The 19,991-nt window shown below is 47.7% G+C and overlaps 1 non-coding gene across 1 annotated transcript; it reads right to left on the bottom strand.

Annotated features, from left to right (window-relative positions):
* Positions 1–10,451: 10,451 nt before the first annotated feature.
* LOC111765491 (small nucleolar RNA SNORA9) lies at positions 10,452–10,585 on the bottom strand. The gene has a single exon (XR_002797811.1). It is a non-coding gene; the product is annotated as a small nucleolar RNA SNORA9 (small nucleolar RNA).
* Between the last annotated feature and the right edge of the window lie 9,406 nt (positions 10,586–19,991).

Consider the following 19,991-nt stretch of genomic DNA (forward strand, 5'->3'; position numbering starts at 1 on the left):
TTCCAGAAGGGTGCCGAGGAGGGGAGGAGCAGGCCGCGGCAGGTTCCCGGCGCTGCCGCGGAGAAGCACTTTCCCTCCACTGCCTCCGAAACCTTCCCGAGAACCCCGGGCAGGAAGTCCCAGGATCTCCTTCCTACTGAGGTGCCGCCCGAGGCTGTGGGAAGGCAGCCCCGGAGCTTTGCAAAGATTCACAGCCTGCAGGGCTGACAGCGGAGCCGATTCTGGGCTTACCGGAGCCATCGGCACCCGGGAGAGGCGCAGCCTCGCCGTGGGGGGCTCCGCAGCCTTCGACCGCTAGAACGTCTGATGGTTAAGGACCAGCACCCTAGAATCAGCCTGAGTGTGCACACCACTTCGGCTGGACCCACTGTGCTGCCTCAAAACCCCTGCCTCCGTTCCCTCCTCCATGAAATGGGCTCACAATGGTATTGTTGTGAGGATTGAGTTAATAGATGTCAAATTCTGTAGGTTCTCAAATAAAGTGGAGACACCTGAGGCTCAGGGAGGGCAAGAGACCGTTTACTGTGTAGTGGGGACTCCCTGGGTAGCCCCAGCAGCACCCTTCTTAGAAGTCCCTTAGGGTCTTGATATCTAAATTCACTCAGTGTCAAAAACTAATTCCTCCTGGCAGGGGCCGGATGGGAGGAGGATCAGAGTCTGTTTTTCCCCATTCCAGAACCCCAGGGATGAGCGACTGTGTGTCAGCCTCCCCGGGGATGCCATTTAACCCTGGTGACTCCCCTGCCAGGGGGAGATGAATGAACTCACTTTCTTTTTTGTTTTTGTTACATATATATATATATTTCATTTTTTAAAAATGTATTGAAGTGTATCACCCATACATAAACAATAAGTGTACAGTAACAGTTGTGAATGTACAAAACTAACATATATAACATATACCGCGGCTGTGGGGGTGAAGATTGGTGGGGTGACTGCTTTCTGACCATCTCTATGAAGCCCTCGCTGTGCTGGGTTTGTTCATAGGGTCCTAATTTTGTTGGATGCTGCATCGAGCCCCGTTCCAAATGCTGGGGATTCAGCAAAGACAGACCATTATCAAGAAATAAAACCAAGAATCAAGATCATTTAAAATAGACTGCATGTCGTGTGTTTATTTTATTGAATAAAAGAGGATGGGTTTGTTCTCTAGCATGATTGATGGGGTGGCTGTTTTCAAAAGAGCTCATCAGGAAAATGATGCTTGAATGAAGATCTTAGGGAAGAGAAGGGATGAAGGGGGAAACAGCAGAAACAGGGAGTGCAAAGGCCCTGAGGTAGGAACACAAGGCGCTTAAGAAGCTGTGAGATGGTCACTGTTGCCTCCATTCTCCAGAAGTGTGAGTCAAAGTAACAGGCTTACCCAAGGCCACCCACTTTGTTTGAGGAAGATTTGAGATTTGAACCTGGAGAAGCTGACTTCAGTGTCCGTAATGTCCTGGGGCATTTTAAAATCTTTGCGACCCAGCGCCGTCTACTCACACTTGTGATGATGGACACACCTTGGGCATGGCCCCCAGATTTGAGGACTTATCATGGTTAGGGTTGCCAAACCCCAGTTCTCTAGACCAGCACTTTCCAATAGAAACACATTGTGAGCGACATCTGCAAGTTTAAATTTTTTAGTCACTGCATTAAAAAAGTAAAAGGAAACAGGTGAAATAATTTTAATAATATATTTTATTTAATCTAGTACATCCAACATATTCTCATTTCAACAGATAACCAATATGAAAACTATTAATGACACGTCCACTTTTTTTTTTCTTACAAATCTTGTATGTATTTTGCCCTTCCAGCATTTCTCAATTTGGATGCTAAAATTTTAATGGTTGAAGGTAGTCCTAACCAAAACAATTAAATTGTGTTTCATGGAAAAAATGTTTCCCCTGCTTTAGTTTAAAAATTTAAATTAAGTAAAAAATTCAGTTCCTCAGTCATACTGGCCACATCGTGTAGCTAGTGGCTACCATATTGAACAGTGTCACCCTGGACCAGAATTCCTGAGCTGTGGTCTGGGGTATATAAGGTTATGTGCCCGGGCAGACAGGAGTTTGACTCCTGGGCCTACAACATAGAGCCTTAATGGCCTTGAGCCTCAGTTTTTGCATCTATAAAATGGAATAAATTATTCACCCTTTGCATTGTAGTTGTAAGGATCAAATATCCTGAGGCAGCTTTGTGTCATGCTTCAACCACGTTTCCTGGGTTCCGAGTTCTAGATCCTACTACTTCCTGGTGGTGAGATTTGGGGCAAGTTACTTAAGCTCTCTGTGCTCAGTTTCCTCATCTGTAAAATAGGGATGGTAATAGTACCTACCTCATCGGGTTGTCATGAGGATTAAATGACTTAATATTTGTGAAGGACCTGAAATATAAGTGTTATGTAGGCATTTGTTTAAAAGTGAGAACATAAATGGTGCCCAACCCCCAAAATTGAATGCAAAAATGTGCCCTTTCCTAGAGGAGTTTGGCTCTTATGAATTCCCTTCTCTCCAGATTCAGAACATCTCTCTGCCTAGATCTCTGAGCCAAAAGGGCTGAGTTTGCGTGTGCTGTAGTTCTGGTGAGGCCGGACCTCGGACGCCCGTGCCAGGGTGAAGAACTCGGACGGCTCTGCTCCAAGGAAGGAGGGACGGGGCCTGTGGCTGCTGTGTAGGAGCCAGGCTTGCCCCCTTCCTTCCCACCAGGGTCTCCCTAGTGACTGCTTTGCCTGAAAGTCCACACTCATCCTTCCCTAAGGCTCCTCATCATCACTGGTTCTCCCCAGAATGGAACACCATGCCTTGGAAAGAATTCTGGTTGGATTCCTGGTCTGGCTGAAACCACTGACTGTGAGACTGTGGGCAAGTCACCACCTCTTTGGGGGTCTCAGTTTCTTCATCTGTAAAAATAGGGAGAGATGGATTAGGTCACTTCTGAAATATAAAATGTACAGCCCTGGTGGGATACCAGATGGTTTTAGGGTCTTGAATAACATCATGATGCACCTATTCCTTTTTTGTTTCCTTTTCGTTCCTCCAGTTACTCGGGGAAGAAGTAGCATTTAACAGCTGCTCTATCTTTAGCACCTTGCTTATTAAGGAAGGGAGAGCAGAGCTCTGGCTCAGAGCCTTCAGCAAGAAACAGCATTGAATTAGAATATAATAACCTTGTTTTGCTTTTCTTGTATTTAATTTTACTATTACCTTCTCTGTATGGCAAATGATAGTAGTTTTCCATTTGAGGTCAGTGATTTTAAATTTTCTATTTAAGAGAAATTGACCCAAGAAGAAAGAAGGAAGGAAGCAAGGAAGGAAGGAAGGGAGGGAGGAAGGGAGGGAAGGAAAGAAGCAAGGAAGGAGAGAGAGTGAGAGAGAGAGAAAGAGAAAATGAGCTGATTGTAAGAAAAATGCCATGAAACTGATAGTAGAGATGGGTAAATGGATTTGGGCCAATCAGTTTGGGGAGGATGTTGGGAGACTGAAGAGTTGCAGCTCTAGGCTGGGCCTCTCCTAGGGAGCCTTTGTGGGGTGACTGGGCACCTGCCCGGCTCTGGAGGGTCCCAGAGGCTTTGCAGAAATCCTTCATCATCTAGATCTGGCTCGGGCTGGGCCCCAGGAGATCACTGCCTAGAGGTGGCCCAGTGACAACTTCGGCCCTAACTAGGTGATCCGGATGCACCCTGTGGGCTGTTTCCTTGGGAAGAATGTGCTTCGTGTCCACGGTGGAGCTCGGTACCCTGCGAGTGATCCCTGCACATCCTCTCCCTGAGTCCTTAAACCTCCCAGCGAAGCTGCTGCTTTCATCCTAGAGACAGATGCCAGTAACTGGGCTCAGAGAGCTGACGTCTTTGGTTGGTCTGGCTCAAAGCCCATGTAGTCTCTTGTCCACTGCTTGTACCACCTCCTCCTCAGCCCATACTAGCTGTGAGACGTTGGGCCAGTCACTTAGCTGCTCTGAGCCCCAGAGCTGTCATCCATAAAATGAGTTAATGCATCTTCCTGATAGGTTATGGGGAGAATTAAATGAGTTAAGACAGACCAAGTGCCTAGAAGACCGCCTGGCACATGGTGAGCACTCCATAAGTGGCTGTTATTTCCCAGGCTGGGGGTTCCTGACAGTGGGGACACATTGTCTGAGACTTGCCCATGGCAATTTTTTTTTTTTAAGATTTATTTTATTCCCCCCCCCCCCCTTCCCCTCCTCCTACCCTGCTATTTTTGCTATTTGTGTTGTCTCCTCTTCTCTTTTTCTCTCATCTAGGATTCACCAGGATTTGATCATGGAGACCCCTGATGTGGAAAGATGTTCCCTGTCAACTGTTAGCACCTCAGTTCCTGGTCCCTGAGGTGCTTCACCTTGACTCTGCCCTGTCTCTCCTTTGATGCATCATCATCGTGCTGTGTGACTCACTTGCATGGGACACTGGCTCACTGCATGGGCACTCGCACAGGCACTGGCTTGCTGTGTGTGCGTGCTTTTTCTTCTTTTTTTCTCCAGGAGGCCCCAGGGATAGGACCCAGGTGGAAGCTCTATTAATTGAGCCACATCCGCTTCCCTGTTCATGGCAATTTTGATGAAATTTTCCCAAACCCTGTGAGCCAAGGATGGATGTATGCCCACTTTATAAGAAGTAAGCAAACTGAGTATCAGAGAGGGAAAGTAGCCTGCCCAGGGTCACACAGCAAGCCAGTGGGATATGAACCCAGGTCTGTGTGGTTCAAATCCCAGGTCATTTCTCTATTTCAGGAGCCTCCACGAGACTGAATGCAAGTTCCTAGAAAAGTTCAACACCTCCCCCCATCCCATCAAAGGTAAAGCAAGGATCCTCTCCTCTCCCTGTGGTTGGGGGAGCTAGAGTAGCAGCTGCGTGCTGAAGGCAGCCGCAGGAAAGCTGTTTTCTGGTTCTGACCTGGCCTCTGACAGGTGGATGACCTTGGGTGGCCAGCAATCCCTCTCTGGGCTCAGTTACCTAATTCCTGCTTTGGGTGGAGAGGGTGTGCATTTTCGAGGGCAGAGACCTCTGAGCCCCCAGGGATCCTGATCCTCTCCCTTATCTTCCAGCTGGGTGGAGGAGGGGGCCCAATTCCCCTCTCCTCCCAAGACACACAAGGTGGTTGTCGCTGAGTCATCTGACCCCTGCGCCGCCTGCCTGCCTTCCTGCTCCCTGCAGCCTCCCGTGGGTCCTGGGAAGGAAAGAGATTATGTGTGTTCTATCCAGGCCACTGCCCAGCCCTTCCCTTTCTGAGAAAAGCTGGGAGAGGGGGTGGGGGCTCCCGGTGGACGAGGTGTTCCGCCAGTTGCATCAGAAAGCCTTGCGCAAGGCACCCTCCTGGGTCAGGAGCAGAGCCCAGCCTCCCACCCTCACCCTGGCTCCCAGGGGTGCCCGAGTGAGGAATGGTAGGTCTTATGGGGGTCACTGAGCCAGGCCTGGCCCTGGAGGAGTGACCTGGGGTGGGGGGAGGACATGAAGGGCTGGGTGGGCGAGGCAGGTGCTAAGGTGGCTCCGGCTGCCATAAGTGACAGAACATCAGGACCAAAGGTGCTGCACAGGGTACCCTGACCCTAGCTCAGCCACACAGTCCCTCCCTGGGCAGAGAAGAGCCTAAGTTGGTCTCCTGGACACTGAAGCCTAAGCCCCAACCCTGGCCGTAGACGGAGCCTTGTTCCCTGACTCTGGACTCCGAACTCTGAACTGAACCCTTGGACAGAGGCTGAGACCTGAGCACTGACCCTAGTCATGTCTGCTTTCTGTGTCCATTCCCTGTGCATTCTTCTGCATCCCCTTGCATTTCTCGGCAGCACCAGGAATCTGTGTCTCTTTTTGTTGTGTCATCTTGCTGCCTCAGCTCTCCGTGTGTGTGGTGCCACTCCTGGGCAGGCTGCACTTTCATCGCGTGGGGCGGCTCTCCTTGTGGGGTGCACTCCTTGAGCGCGGGGCTCCCCAACCTGGGGGATACCCCTGCATGGCATGGCACTCCTTGCGTGCATCGGCACTGCGCATGGGCCAGCTCACCACAAACCCTGGGTTTGAATCCAGGACCTCCTACATGATAGGTGGCTGCTCTATCAGTTGAGCAACATTCACTTCCCCTTTTCCCATTTTGATCCCTAACCCAAATCCCAATGCTAACTTCTGATCCAGTTATAAACCTGGAGACAGGCAGTTCTAATCCATTACCCTTGACCCTGGCCCCCAGATAAACTCCAACCCCAGTCCCAGACTGATCACAGATACTCTCTCCCAAAATGAAAGAGCCGGTACTGAGACATAGGCGGCAAGAACTTGGCTCCTCTGCCCTCCCTCTGGTCCTCTTACCTCCTCCTGGGTTGAGAATGGCCAAGAGGCAGGATTGAACCTGGAGGGGTGGGCCCGGTCACAGAAGGCTGTGACTCAGTATAGCAGGGTGGGGGCTGGAGGTGGAGTCAGGCAGGACTACTGGGGATGGGCTGGGGCAGGTCCTGAGTCAGTGTGGGCAGAGGGGACAGTGTGTCTCCCAGGTCAGAGCCACCAGGAGGGTGTGGAGGCCCCGGGTCTGGAGATGCTGGGTGGTGCATGTGGCCGCCAAGGACCTTTAAGGTGAAGCAACCAGTCCAAGTCCTACCACCTTCAGCTACTCATCTATCCATCGCTCATCCATATGATTCTCTCCCTGAGCACCCTGTTCTTTCCCTTCAAGTACACATCAGAATTTGGAGTTCTTTGTTTTTATGTGTTTAGTGTTTATCTCTTAACTAAACACAAGCACCATTGGGGTAGATGGGAGATGAGGTGAGAGGTTATGGAGGTTCAGACCACTGGGGCATTAGAGGCCCTAGAAAGGATCTGGGGAGCCATGGGGAGCCATGCGAGGGTTTCAGCAGAGGAGAAACATGCTCTGACTTACTTTGAAAATAGAGTCATTTTGGGACCTGTGTTGAGAATAGACTGAAGGAGGCAAGGATAGAGAGATGAGAGGTAGACGCTGTTATAATTCTGTTGAGGTGCTCTAGGGGCTCAGGCTGGGCAGGTGCTGAGATGTGATTGGATTCTGGATATATTTTGAAGTGGAGCCAACAGGATTGCTGATGTTTCAAATGTGGGGTGGGAAGGAATGTGACGTGTCAGGCATGCCTCCAAGGTTTCTGAACAACTGTAAGTACTGAGTTGCTACCAAATAAGATGGGGAAGACTGCAGACAAAGCAAGGTTTGGGGGAGAAAACCAAGAGTTTGTCTTTGTTTGCACTGAGTTTGAGATGTCCTCTTAGACATTCCAGAGGAGACGTTGGGTAGGCAGTTGAACGTTTGTGCTGGAGTTCATGGAAGAGGATGTAGAGTTGGGAGTCCTCAATGTGAGACTGGATGAGAGCACCAAGTACTGAGTCCTGGACAGCTCCGCAGTGAGAGCTTGGGAGAAGCAAAGGAGAATGGGAAGGGGGCCAGTGAGGGAAGGAAAGCCAGGTGAGTGTGGTGTCCTGGATGCCAAGCAAAGAAAGAAAGTCGATCAAGGAGCACAGAGCAGCCAACATTGCCAAAGGCTGTTGATTGGTGAAGAAGTTTAAGACTGAGAATTGAGCTTGGATTTAGCAATGTGGTGACCTTAACAAGGGCAGTTTCAGTGGAGTCATGGGGGTAAAAGCATGATTGGAATAGATTTAAGAAAAAAAGAGGAAAAGAGGAATTGGATACTGTGACTATAGATAATTTTTTCAAAGATGTTTGCTGCAAAAGAAGCAAAATGAGGTGGTACATATGGGAAGGGCTGCAGGATCAAGTAAAAGCCATTGCTTTAAAGATCCACTCATTTATCATTCATTCATGAATCTACTCAACCACCATCTTCCATTTATTTACCTGTTCATCCACCATTCACCATCCATCCTCCCAGCCATCCATCCTCATCTGTAAGCTAAGAATCTCTCCTGTACTCCTGCAGTGTACCAACTACCACGGCAGGCATTGAGATGGGGTTGGGTCAAGAAACGGAGGAACCCAGACTCTGGCACACAGTGACCCAACACAGGGCAGGGCTTGTTGGCCTCGGCAGGGTTGCGGCCATCGGGGAGGCCCTGCACCTCTGAGAGCAGTCTCTGCTCCCTCTGCTGACTCTGTTCTTAGTTACCTCTTCCTCCCCTCAACTCTACATCCCCAGAGGCCATCCCAGGGCTCCCAGCCCCTCCCTTAGCTCCCTTGGGAAGCCCTCTTCCTGCTATTTAACCTTTTCCTGGCCCAGTGTTTCTGGGAGGTTGGTCTAAGGTGACATCTAGCCTCCTACTTGGCCCCACAAGACACCAAGCACAAGGTTAGACTCTTGGCCTATCTGTCAGTCCAGCCCTTAGCAAGTGAGCAGTTAGTGGCTACAGACGTGCATATGTTGATGTGTATCCCACAGGTGTGTGCCTCTGTGGCAGCCTGGTGTAAAGGAAAACAATGCTTGGGTTCTGCAGTCAGGGCAGACTGGGCTTGAACCCTTGCTTAGCCCCGAAATAGCTGTGTGACCTTGGGCTCCCTCTAGGAGCGTCGGTTCTCTTGTCTCTAAAGTTGGAAGGATAGTAAGTGCTCTGGCCCCTACCAGCCTCTCCAAGTCATCTCTTTCCGTCCTCTCCTGGTTCCTCCTGCTCCAGCCACATTACCTTTGAACACCTCGAAATCTTCCTGCCCCAGGGGCTTTGCCCCTGCTGTTCCATCTCTCTGGATCTTTTTATAAATCTTCCCAGGCCCCTTATCCTCCTTCATGTCTCAGTTCAAATGTCACCTTCTCTGAGAAGCATACCTAGACCCCTCATGAAACACCGTGTCCCACCTGGACCCCTGTGGTCCCTCTCTAATCCCATACCTGTCTTACTTTTTTTATGGCCCTTGTCAAGGTCTGGAATGATCTCATTTATGTATTAAATTGCTTGTTATCTGTCTCTCCTCCCTGCTGGAATGTAAGCACTCTGGGGACAGGGGTGCTGTATTCCCAAGTCTAACACAGAGCCAGGTCCTACTAGGTGTCCAATGGATAGGTGCTGAGTGAATGAATGAATATAAACTGCTCAGCACAATCCTGACACGTAACAAAATACTCAAAAAACAGTTGGGTGCTATTATTATATTCATGCTAGTGGCTATCATTATTGTTATTTATGGGGAATAAATAACTCCACTCAGGGACACTGACTTGGCCCAATGGATAGGGAGTCCGCCTACCACATGGGAGGTCCGCGGTTCAAGCCCTGGGCCTCCTTGACCCGTGTGGAGCTGGCCCATGAGCAGTGCTGATGCACGCAAGGAGTGCTGTGCCACGCGGGGGCGTCCCCTGCGTAGGGGAGCCCCAGGCACAAGGAGTGCACCCCGTAAGGAGAGCCGCCCAGCGTGAAAGAAAGTACAGACTGCCCAGGAATGGTGCTGCACACACGGAGAACTGAGGCAGCAAGGTGATGCAACAAAAAGAGACACAGGTTCCTGGTGCCGCTGACAAGAATCCGAGCGGACACAGAGAAGAACACTCAGTAAATAGACACAGAGAGCAGATAACTGGGGGGTGAGGCAGGAAAAGGGACAGAAATAAATAAAAAATAAATCTTTAAAAAAAAAAAACTCCACTCAGCAATCTTAAAAAAAATTTTTTTTTTAATAGGATTTTTTTTAAATTTTTCTTTTATTTTTTTTCCACAGATTTAAAAACCACCTTTATTGAACCACCCCCACCCCACCCAGGCTTAAGCCTCAACTAGACCCTCTACCCACCAGCATTACTCCAAGAACCAGAAATTCCAGTGACTTTTTTGAGGGTAATTTAACCCCCCTACCCCGTTGTTTGCACTCTCTCGGTGTCTGCTCCTCTTCTTTTTTTTTAAGGAGGCACTGGGAACCGAACCCGGGACCTCCCACATGGGAGGGAGGTGCCCAATTGCCTGAACCACCCCTGCTTGCTGCCTATTGTGCCTCTCACTGTGTTTCCTTGTGGCATCATCTTATTGCATCAGCTTGCTGTCTTCTTTATGAGGCACGGGGACCAAATCTGGGACCTCCTACGTGGTTGGCAGGCGCCCAACTGCCTGAGCCACATCCACCTCCTCATCACTGCACTCATTCCATGGAACAGCCTGATCGCTACCAAAGGCGCAGCCTTTCAAGGATCTTCCAGCTCTGGCATTATGGGAATTTTGCTGCTCAAACACCAGGGGAATGGTAGACTCCAAAGTGCCATGCACCATGGTGGAAAGACATCATAGCCTTGCTTTAAACCAGTCAAGAAGTGGATGTGGATCAGGCCATCGGGCACTTGCCTCTCACGTGGGAGGTCTCAGGTTCGGTTCCCAGTGCCCCCTGGAGAAGGCAAGCAAACAATGAGCAGACAGACGAGAGAACTATCTGGGGGAGGGGAGGATTAATAAAGAAAAATAAGGTAAATAAATAAAAAAATCACACATGGCCAAGTGGCTACAATATTAGACAGTACAGACAAGATGCCTGGTAGATGAGATTCAGGAGGGGGCAAGCAACTTTCTGAAATTTCTATAACCTTGCCCCATAGATGGAGCAGAGCAAGTCCTCAAACCATTTCAAAACTGTTCTTGCAAGCACTGAGGAATGCACAGGGTCACTGCAGACCCAAGCACGCTGGAGGCTTGCAAGGATTCTTTTTTTAATGTTTACAAACACTCCTTCCTCCCGCCTCTCCCACCTACCCCAGTAACTTTTTTTTTAAGATTTATTTTTTTATTTCTTCTCACCCCCTCATTTGCCTTGCTCTGTTTGTCTTCCTTGTTTCTTTTGGAGGCTCCAGGAACCAAACCAGGACCTTCAATATGGGAGAGAGGCACCTAATCTCTTGAGCCACCTCCATTCCCTGCTTTGTTGTGTCTTTCATTGTGTTTTTCTTCTTGTGTCTCTTGTTGCATCCGCTGGTCACGCCAGTTCGCTATCCTGCTCCTTCTCTTTAGGAGGCACCGGAAACCTCTTCTCCCTGCTTTGTTATGTCTCTCATTATGTTTTTTTCTTCTTCTTGTGTCTCTTGTGTCAGCTTGCTGTGCCTACCCATCACACCAGCTCACTGTCTTCTTTAGGAGGCACTAGGAACTGAATTAGGGACTTCCCATGCGGTAGCCAGAAGCTCAATTTCTTGAGCCATATCTGCACCACCCCAGGAACCTCTAATCTGTTTTCTCTCTCTGAAAATTTGTTATTTCTAGTATCTCTTCTAAATGATAACACACAATTTTTGTCTTTTTGTGTTTTGCTTATTTCACAGAGCATAATGTTTTCACATTTCATCCATGTTGCAGCATGTCTCATAACTTCATTTTTTCTTATGACCAAATAATATAACATTGTGTGTATGCACAATTTTTGTTTATCCATTCATTTGTGGACACTGAGCTGTTTCCAGCTCTTGGTTACTGTGAATAATGCTGCTATAAACATGGGTGTACAAGGATCTGTTTGCCATGTTTTTGTTTTCTTTGGGCCTATACCTAGAAATGGGATTTCTGGGTCAAATGGTAATTCTACATTTAACTTTTTGCTATTTGCTTTCCCTGGTGGCAACACCATTTTATCTTCCCACTCATAAAACATTAGAGTTCTGGGACATGGATGTGGCTCAAATAGTTGGGAGCCCACCTAGCACATAGAATATCCCAGGTTCAGTTCCTGGTGCCTCCTAAAAAGAAAACAAGCAGGGAAATGGACTTGGCCCAATGAATGGGGTGTCCACCTACCACATGGGAGGTCCACGATTCAAACCCAGGCCTCCTGACCCGCGTGGAGCTGGCCCATGTGCAGTGCTGATGCACGCAAGGAGTGCCATGCCATGCAGGGGTGTCCCCTGCGTAGGGGAGTGCGCCCCATAAGGAGAGCCGCTCAGCGCGAAAGAAAGTGCAGCCTGCCCAGGAATGGCGTCACACACACGGAGAGCTGACACAACAAAATGACGCAACAAAAAGAAACAGATTCCTGGTGCTGCTAGTAAGGATAGAAGTGGTCACAGAAGAACACACAGCAAATGGACACAGAGAACAGACAACTGGGGGAGGAAGGGGAGAGAAATAAATTTTTAAGAATAAATAAAAATAAAAAGAAGACAAGCAGACAGCAAGTGCAAACAATGAGTGGGGGGGGGGAGGAAGGGGGAAATAAATAAATAAATAAATAAATAAAATCTTTAAAAAAAACAACCCCCTATAGTGATTTCCACATCCTCTCCAACACTTGTTATTTTCTTTTTAAAAATAATGGCCATCCTTGTGGGTGTGAGGTGGTATTTCAAAGTGGTTTTTTTTAAGGACTTTTTTTTTTTATTCCCCCTCCTCCACTGTTGTTTTTGTGCTTGCTGTCTGCTTTCTATGTTCATTTGCTGTGTGTTCTGTGGCTGCTTGTCTTCTCTTTAGGCGGCACCAGGAACCATCCTGGGACCTTCCAGAGTGGGAGAGAGGGCTCAATCTCTTGTGCCACCTCAGCTCCCTGGTCTGCTGCATCTCTTACTGTCTCTCCTCTGTGTCTCTTTTTGTTACGCCATATTTCTGCATCAGCTCTCTGTGCAGGCCAGCACTCCACTCAGGCCAGCTTGCTTTCACCAGGAGGTCCCAGGAATTGAACCCTGGACTTCCAGTATGGTAGGTGGGAGCCCAGTCACTTGAGTCACATCTGCTTCTCCATGTGGTTTTAATTTGCTGAGCATCTTTTCATGTGCTTATTGGCATCTCTATATCTTCTTTGGAGAAACGTCTATTCAAGTCCTTTGTCCATTTTTAAATTGGGTTGTTTGTATTTTCATTGTTGCATTGTAAAAAATTCATAGGTAAAAATCTTCATGACCTGGGATTCAGCAACGGATTCTTGGATATGACACCAAAAGCACAAGCAACAAAAGAAACAATAATACATTTGATTTAATCAAAATAAAAAATTTTGTGCATTGAAGGAAATTAACCAAGGAAGTGAAAGACAACCTACAGAATAGGAGAAAATAGTTTCAAACCAGATATTGGGTAATGGTTTAATATCCAGAAGTGATAAATTTTTACAATGCAACAACAAAAAAAGTTATCTTCTAAGAATTTTATAGCTTTAGCTCTTATAATTAGGTCCTTAATCCCTTTTGAGTTGATTTTTGATAGGGTACGAGGTGGGCATCTCATTTCATTTTTCTATACGTAGATATCCAGTTTTCCCAACATCAGCTGTTGATGAGGCTATCCTTTTCCCCCACTGCATGCACTTAGCACTCATCAAAAACCACTTAGTCTTAGATGCTTCCTGTCCTTGACTCTTAGCTTTGTAAGGGCAGGGCTGTGTCCCCTGTTCACCAAGCAGCCACAGGACCCAGCCCAAGATCTGCACAGAGCGGCACTCAAGATTTGTGGAAAAAATAAATTCCCTCCCTCGCTCATCCTGTCCTAAATTCATTTGCCACTGCATTCACTCCCTCCCTCGCTCATTTAGTCACTCCCTTAGGGCCTCCAGGGCTGGGGAATCCTGCCGTCCTGCGTGCCTCCCTCCCTCTCTTCTCACTGCCTTCCCCCACACCACGCATTGCCCAGTGTCCATTAGATGCCAAGTCCTGACAACAATTCCCCTGCCAGATCCGGTCTGTGGACCCTGCCCGGGTGCATGCCCCAGTGGGCATCCTGTTTCCCTCCCTCTTTCTCCCCGCTGGATGCTTATGAAATCCTGTGAGTCTTTCCATCACCAGGGCCCTGATGGCCTGGAGCCGAGGCTTGGCATTGAGCCCCACGCTTGGGGGCATGGCAAGGCTGGGGCAGGAAGCTCATCGCCTCAATGACGCCAGTCCAGGGGGAGGCTTGGAGAGGGGCCAGAGTCACTGGTATCATCACCACACATTCCCACGAAGCTTGAGAGCAGACGGATGTGAGGACATGGCCTGGACAAGGCTATAATGTATCCAAGGTCACAGGAAATATCAATGTAGGAATTCAGCCACGGAACATCGGTCCACTCATGAACACATCTGCACAGCAGTGCAGGTAGGCACTACACCCTAATGTTATAGGACCAGGTTTGCATCCCATTTACTATCTGTGTGACCCTGAGTAAGCCCCTTTACTTCTCTGAGCCTCATCTGTACCTACTTACACATAGTAGGTGCTCAATAAATGTAACTGCTAAAAAAGAATCAGTGGCAGAGTAAGTGCAAATACACAACGGAGTGTTTCGGTGTGTCTACAGTCATCATCCTGACAATGCACATGCCTATAGGTGTGCCCGCGAATAAACGCCCGAGTGCACCCGTGCATGTAGCACGCTTACTCAAGAACTTGTGTGCGGGCCCACCATGGATGGTGCGTGTGTCTGTGAGTTCATTTGGGGCTGGTAATTTTCTTCCCGCAGTGCACACCATTGCTGGGACGGGGTTTCAGAGGATTTTCTGAGCATGTATAACGGGCAGGAATTGGTGTCTATCTGGGTAGGCACTCAGCGGCCGGCCTGTGCCTGCACAAACTCGTGTCGAGGACAGTCCCCACCCCTTGTGAGGCTGCTGCTCGGTGGGGTCTGTGGGCCTGAGCAACTTCTGCAGCTGTTGGAGCTGGACGGTGTGGGCTCTCTGGCGCTGGACTGTTTGGGTTCAAATCTCAGTTCTGCTAAGCTGAATAACTTGAGCAGGATGATTCAACACCCTGTACTGGTGGGGGATCTCCAAGGAAACAGAATCATCGGGGAATATATATAATGTAAGTATTATGAGGTGGATTACAGGAATTGGCTCATGCGGCTACGGGGACGGCACGTGTGAATTCCGCAGGGCAGGCTGCAGGCTGGGAAGGCCGGCGGAGGTTTCTGATGAACTCCCCAGGAGACGCTGGCTGGCTGAGATCGAGATGGACATTCTTTCTGACTGCTCAGATCATCCGCTCTCCCTTTAAGGCCTTCAGCTGATTGGATAAGACTTCTCTCCTTGCTGAAGGCAGTCTCCTTTGTTGATTAGAGATGTAGTCAGCCATGGGTGCAATCAACTGACTGATGATTTAAATCCAAAAAATATCCTTATAGTAACAATCAGGCCATTGCATGCTTGAACAGACAACTGGACACCTTCACCTAGCCCAGCTGACACACGAACGCAACAAGCATACACCCTGTGCCCCAGCTGCTTTTTCTGTGAGTGGGAGTTAATAGAAACCATCTTAAAATAAATAAATAATATATTTTTTAAAAAAGAAGGAAATGTTGATCTGCCCTCTTTTTTCAATGAATGAAGTAAACTTCATTGGTTGTTAATTGTAAAAACAAAAGAAAACATCTTATAATAATGGTATAAGGACTAAAAGAATTCATATATTTAAGTACTGAGTACAGTGCCTGGCACAGATCAGTGTTAGATATGTGATTGTTATGTGTCGCTCTCTGAATCCCCCTGTGTCTGTCCCCAGTCATATGCCATACCATTAGATCTCCACTGTCTGTCTACAGGTCTGTCCTTTTCACTCACTTGTGAGTGCCTGGTGGGTAGGGCCAGGTCTGAGTCATCCCAAATTATAACCCGTGCTCTGACTGCTCTTTCTGAGCCTCAGGTTTCTCCTCTTTAATGATAATAGCTTGCATTTATAGGGCACTTTTAACTAGGCACTGTTAAGCTCATTCAGTTTGCAAAGAATCTCAAGGGATTGGTATCACTCTTGTCCCTAGTTTAGAGACAAAGAAATAGAGGCTCAGAGAGGTTAAGAGACTGCCCAGAGTTTAAGAGATAAAGAGAGAGGGAGAAAGAGAGAAAGAGAGATAGCCCAGGCTCGCACAGTGACTTGAACCTCGGGGACTGACTCACTCTTCGCCCACACTCCATATATGACTTGGGACAAAAAATTGGGGGCACGAATGTTGCTGGATGCCTGCCTCCCTGATGCCCCAACCCCACCCCAGCTTGCTCTCTCTCATGCCACTTCCCAGTAAAATCTTCCCCATCTGTGTGAATATCCCTTTCTGTCTGGGGCATCTCAGCTCCCTGCCCTGACTCAGTGCCCCCCAGAGGTGAGACGGCGGCCTCTGGTTACCCTTTCTCTGGTTCACTAGGGTGGAGGGGCGTCTCTGAAGCTGACGTCTCCCTTGGGCTTGAGAAATCACCCTTGGGATGGTAGGGATGGGGGAGACAGTCTCAGCAGGAGGGAGGCACAGTCCCAGGGGTGCTGTGGGGGTTGAGTGCTGAGATGCTGGGATCAAGAAGGGTGGAGCAGAAGGTGGACCCCACTGGCCTTTCTCAGGTCTCCCATCTCTGAGAGGAGAGGGAATACTCTCAGGTCAGGGGAGGGTGTCAAACCACTGGGCTGCGGCCATTTGGTGTCTGTTTTATCCCCCAGCTGCCTTGCCTGTCCAGTGGTCAGGAGCTGCCCAGGACCAAGGCCTCGTGCTTTCTGCTGTCCTTGGGTGGGATGCTCTATGAATGCCAACTAGGCCAAGTCATTGATAGTGCTGTTTAAATGTTCCATGTCTATTTAGATTTTCAGGGCTGCCATCAGTAGCCCAAACTGTGTCTTTTAAAATAACAGAAATGTATTGTCTGACAATTCCGGAGGCTAGAGTCTAAAATCAAGGTGTTAGCAGGGCCACGCTCCATCTGAAATCCACAGGAGAGAATCGTCCCTTCCTCCTCCCAGCTGCGGGCAATCCTTGGCGTTCCTCGGCTCACAGCTGCAGCATTTAAATCTCTGCTTCTGTCGTCAGGTGGCCTACTCCCCATTCTCTGTCCCTGCATCGCGATTTCCTCGTCTTCTAATCCAGTTTGGCCTCATCTTAACTAAACACTTCTTTAAAGACCCTATTTCCAAATAAGGTCCCATCCACGGCCTGGGGGTTAGGACTTGGACATATCTCTTTGGGGAACACGATTCAACCCGTAACAATATCCTTATTGATTTTCTGTCTGCTTGTTCCATAAATTGTTGAGGGAAAGTGTTGACATCTATGCCATGGCCTGGAAAGTCTCCCAGAGAAGTGAGATGACAGTTGTAGGGCTCCTCTTTTTTATTTCCTAGTCCAGTCTTGGTTCTTTCAGGTGCGAGGATAAATCTGATTCCTGTTACTCCATCTTACCCAGAACAATTTTATTTTTTTTTTAATTATTGTGAAATAATTTTAGATTTCTAGAAGAGTTGTAAAGACAGTACAGAGAGTTTCTGTACTCCCTTCAGTCAAGTCTATTTGGTCTTCTCCAACCTGTGACAATTTCTTGGTCTTTCCTGGTCTTTCATGACTTCGACACTTTTAAAGAGTTCTGCTCAGATATGTTGCAGACTGTCCAGGTTGGGTTTTCTCATGATGAGGCTGAAGTTCTGGATTTGGGGATAGAATACTATAGAAGTGAGGTGTCCTTTTCTTTACATCATATCAGGGGGTGCGTGGTATCACCATGGTACTAACTTTGATCATATGGTTAAAATGGTTTCTGCCAGATTTCTCCACTGTAAAGTCACTGTTTTTCCTTTTCCACATTCTATTTGTTAGAAGCAATTTGCTATGTCCAGCTCACATTCAAGGGGAGGAAACTAAACCACACTTCTAAAAGGGTGCTGTATCAAAATATTTGTGGACTTATATTAAAACCACCCAATAATTACTAAATATTTTGGGGAAGATGCTTTGAGGCTATGCAAATGCCATTTGACCTTAAAGTATCACCCACTAATTTTTAATTCATTGGTAGATCTTGCCTGCAGTAATTACTGCTGTGGTCTTTTCATAGTGGTTTTTCTATGTCTTTCAATCCTTCTATAGTTATTAATTGGAATTGTTTTGCAAAGAATAGTTGTTTCTTCTCCCCTATTTATTTATTTATTTATTTATTTATTTAATCAATTGTGTTATTTTTAAATTTTAAAAGTTAATTATTTAAAAAATATAATCCATTCACATGCTTCTAAATTTTAAGTGGTTGAAAGAGTTTATCATGAAAGTCTCCCTCCCACCCCCATCTGCAGTCACCCATCTCTTCTCTCCAAAGACAACCAAAGTTAATAGAGACTTAATGCATTTATAAGCAATGACCATTAATATTCTTCTTTTTGCACAAAAGGCAGAAAAGTATTCCTAGAATTCTGCCCCTTGCACCTGTTCACCTAACAATGCAACCTGGGGACTGGTCCAGATCAGTGCATAAAAACCTTTCTCATTGTTTCACCTGGGGTTCCAGTGTCTAAACACACCACCATTTATGAACTAGTCCCCTGCCAATGAATCTTTAGCTATTTTCTCAATGTTTTCTGTTACAAACGAGGCAACGTGGAATTTAACTGGCAGATCTATCCCTACAAGAGGAAGGGATCCAAGGACAGGCTTATTTTCGATTTTGACATTGCCACATTGCTGCTCTCATAGCTGCACCAGTTTGCACTCCCGCTGGCAAGTACCGGAATAAAATTGAACCTCCTTTAACAGTCTTCAAGGGGTAAGATTGAAATGGGATGTCCTGTGAAGACAGGGCTGTGTGAAAGCCTGGGGTTTATTTGGGTTACCCCTGTCTTCCCATGTGGGGCTCGGAAGGAAAGCTGATGTGACACAGATATTTGGGGGTGAGGGTGGGAATCAGTTTCCTGGACCATTTAGTCAGCATGAAAGTCTATCCCTAGTCCTGATGAGCCTTCGGGAGTGTCTGGGTCAGAGGTCACCCACAGCTGCCCAGGCGTTGCCACTGCCCCCAGGAATGCTTTGTCTTGCTCCGTGCTTAGTCAAATTTTGGATTAGATACTAATATATAAAAAGGGGTACCTTCTCTGGGAAAAAAATCTGTTAACACTGGGTTCACTTTCCCATGTGGCGACAATCATTTAGACACACTTCTTGGCACCTGATGTTGTGTTTGAAGCACCTGTGTTGGAATCGCAGCTTTTCCTTAGTAGTTCTGCATCCTTGGGCAAGGTGCTTCAGGTTGCTAAGCCTCGGTGTCCTCACCTGTAAAACCCGAGATGGAGCTGGTAAATTTTTACTACGTGTCTACAATGTGCCAGGGACTGTTGTAGACACTTGGGATATGTCATTAAGTAGAGTGAGCAAAGATTCCTATCAGGGAGTGGAGGTAGCTCAAGTGGTTAAGCATCTGCTTCCCATGTACAAGGTCCCAGGTTTAATCTCTGGTACCTCCTAAAAACGAACAAACAAAAAGCAAACAAACGAAAAAACCAAGTCTTATTGGAGAGTGGATGTAGCTCAGTGGTTGAGCGCCTGCTTCCCATGTACAAGGTCCTGGGTTCAATAACGGTACTTCCTTAAAAATATATAAAAATAAAAATGAATTAAAAGAAAATAATAGGGAAAGCGGACTTGGCGCAATGGATAGGGCGTCCGTCTACCACATGGGAGGTCCACGGTTCAAACCCCGGGCCTCCTTGACCCATGTGGAGCTGGCCCATGCGCAGTGCTGATGCGCTTAAGGAGTGCTGAGCCACGCAGGGGTGTCCCCTGCATAGGGGAGCCCCACACGCAAGGAGTGCTCCCCGTAAGGAGGCCACCCAGCGCGAAACAAAGTGCAGCCTGCCCAGGAATGGCGCCACCCACACAGAGAGCTGACACAGCAAGATGACACAACAAAAAAGAAAACACAGATTCCCGTGCCGCTGACAACAACAGAAGTGGACAGAGAAGAACACCTTGGTGGGGAGGAGCGGGGAAGGGGAGAGAAATAAAAATAAATAAATAAATAAATAAATAAAAAGAAAATAAGGAAAACATTTTTAAAAATCCCTGCTCTTGTGGAGCTTATACTGTGGCAGGATTAGACAGGTAATGAACAACGATATAATAAATAACTGAACAATATCGTATATTAAAAGGTGGTAAGTAGAAAACAAAATCCAAAGTGCTCAGAGAATGGGGAACAGAGGCCCAGTTGCATTTTAAAATAGGATGCTTAGGAAGGCCTCACTGAGGTGACACTTGAGCAAAAACTTGAAGGAGGCGAGGGAATTGTCCACTCGGTTAACAGGGAAAAGCACCCAGTAGAGGGGGCAGCTGAGCAAAGGCCCTGAGGCCTGACTTGCTGGAGGAACAAGGAGGCCAGTGTGGCTGCAGAGGAGACAGGAAGGGGGACAGTGGGCG

This window comes from Dasypus novemcinctus, chromosome 24, assembly GCF_030445035.2.
Source record: "Dasypus novemcinctus isolate mDasNov1 chromosome 24, mDasNov1.1.hap2, whole genome shotgun sequence".
Classification (NCBI taxonomy): Eukaryota; Metazoa; Chordata; class Mammalia; order Cingulata; family Dasypodidae; genus Dasypus; species Dasypus novemcinctus.